Source organism: Alligator sinensis, unplaced genomic scaffold, assembly GCF_000455745.1.
Source record: "Alligator sinensis unplaced genomic scaffold, ASM45574v1 scaffold707_1, whole genome shotgun sequence".
Classification (NCBI taxonomy): domain Eukaryota; kingdom Metazoa; phylum Chordata; order Crocodylia; family Alligatoridae; genus Alligator; species Alligator sinensis.
In genome coordinates this window covers 1,484,119-1,486,675 of record NW_005842065.1, presented here as the reverse complement: position 1 = coordinate 1,486,675, position 2,557 = coordinate 1,484,119, and positions in this window count along the sequence as shown.

The following is a 2,557-nucleotide window of genomic DNA, read 5'->3' as shown; positions in this document are numbered from 1 at the left end:
CCCCCCCCCCCCCCCCCCCCCTCCCATGCCCTGGAGAGAGAGAGAGAAAATGACAAAATAACAAAAAAAACCCAACAAACCCCCCCCCTAGAGAATAAAATTGCACATGAACTACTGTAAAGAGGAAAGAGGAATTGAGAAATGTTAATAAAACACAGAGGTTTGTAACAAAACCCCACTGTCTGTGCCCACCTGTGGTTGGGGGTGGGGGGTCAGGTATCAGGCCTGAGGGGGCCTGGAGCAACGTTTGCATAGGAGTTGGGTGGTTAAAGGCCTTTGGGGAGAGTCCCCCCCCCTCCCCCTTTGCTGGGTTGTGCCACAGAAGTCCCATGTGGGATATGGCCACAAGGGGTGGGGCTTTTTCTGTGGACTGAGAGCCTGAAGGGGCCTGGCTGGGTTTTGCCAGTGTGGGGTTGGGGAGGAGGGGCTTGGGGTGTCTGGGCCGGTGGGGGGTGTTGCATTGCCCTATCTCAGCTGGGGTCTGGGCAGGAGAGGGGCCCTGATCCTGGCCTGGGAGACTCATGGGTGGGACTTTGGATCCACCCTCCATATAAGACGCAGCACACAGCAGCCGGGTCCCCGTCTTTATGTCACCGTCCATGCCCGGCTCTAAAGGCTGAGTCGGGTCTCCGCAGTGCCCACTAGGGGGCAGCAGAACCACACGCCTGTGAGCTCAGTGTCCCCCAGCAGGGGACAGCCCCCCAGGTGCTGGCGGGGGAGGGGGGCTGCATTGCTGCAGCTCTCTTTGCTGGGCCAAGCAGAGACCCCCCGGTGCTCGGGCACCTGCCGGACCTGAGGGTAGAACCCAGGCGTCCGGGCTCCCAGACCCTCCCTCCTCACTCCCAGTCTCCTCCCACTCCCCCGACGCCCTTGAATTCCAGTCCTACCAGTAGGACTGGTCGCAACAGGAGCTTGCCCCGCCCCGGGCAGCTCTTCCCTGTTGCTGTTTGATCTGGGGCTGATGGGGCCCCTGCGGGGTGTTGCGCCCAGTCCAGCTGTGCGTGGAGGCTGTCGTGGCTGCTGGGGGCTGTTGTGGGGCGGGTGAAGACAGGCAGGCTGTAGGCGGTACAGGTGCACTCGGCTGTGTAGGGTTGAGGGCTGTAGGGGGGACTGCACTCAAGTCGCACTGAGGGGTGGAGGTGCAGTGGGTGCCCAGACTGGGTGTAGGAGGATAAGACAGTAGGGCTATGGTGGCGGGTCAGACTGTAGGGGGTACAGGGGCACTCGGGCTGTGCTGAGGGCTGTAGGGGCAGGTCGCGCTGTGGGGCGGGGCTGTGGGTGCCCGCACTGGGGACTGTACGTGGCTGCCCGGGGCTGTACTTGGGCTGTGGTGGCTGAGGGCTATAGCGGCAGGCTGTACCCAGTCACAGTGTGGAGTGAGAGTGCAGCGGGGCTGTGGGTGCCCAGACTGGAGGGCACTGGGGGCTGTAGGAGGAAAGGGACTGTGGGGCTGTGCGTGCCCAGTAGGACTGTAGGGGTCGGTGTAGTGGGGGTTCGGGCTGCCGCGGTGAGAGTGCAGGGGGACGGGGTCCCGAGTGGTCGGGCTGTGTCGGAGCCTGTAGCAGCGGCTGCAGGGGAGGTACCGCGGGGCTGTCGCAGCGAGGCTGTAAGGGGTCAGGTGCGCGGCCCGCAGGGTGTCGGGCGGTCCGTGCCGAGGCCGCAGCAGTTGCACTGTCCGTGGGTCCAGGCGAGGGCGGGCAGTCCATGTGCGGGGGGCGGAACAATGACGCTGCAGGGTCCAGGTGTCGCGGGAGGGGGCTGAGGAAGAGGGGTTCCTCTTTCTGAGCCCACGGAAGGAAGCTCCCGGCTTCCACCCCCCTTTGCCCTAATATGGTAGGAGGACGCGCAGGGCGGCCTACGTCACCGTTTCCTGGAACACCAGCGCCCGCGGCGTTCGGAACCCCACCTTCTCGCGCCATCTTCACCCCCCACCCATAGTCATGGAAACAGTCACCAGGGGGCGGAGCCTCCGCACCCCGCTTCCTACGCCCCGCCCACTTAAAGAGGAAGCACCCCAGGAAATCGCGCGTGGGAAGGAGACAGAGGGGGGAGGGGGGGATTTCCATGTGCCCGCTCCCCCGGGCAGCACCACCCCTCCCTTCCCCTCCCGCTGCTGCTGCCTGGAGTCGGGGCTGGGAAACCCCCGATGGGGGTGGGGGTGTCGGTGTGAAATAAATCCCCGGACGCCATGCATAAGTGGGGGAGAGAGCGTGAAATAAATCCCCGCGAGTCTCCCCAACTCCTCCCCACAGCTGTGCTGCTCTTGCCCCCCCCACCCTTATTGCTCCCAGTGCCCCCCCGGTGGGGGGCTGCATTAATCACGTGCAACTTATTGCAACCCCCGCATTGTACGACTGTACTTGCCCCCTCCCCATTGCACGGGCTGCACTCGCCACCTACTCCCTGTATTACACGAGCTACCCTTGCCCCCTTCCCCTCCTTTACATTGCAAATCATTCCCTTGCTCGCGCCGGGGCGTTCTTCACCTCCCCCTTCCCCCACCCCTTGGTATTTCCGCCCCCCCTTCCTTTGGCTTCTCGCTGCCGGATGCGGCGGG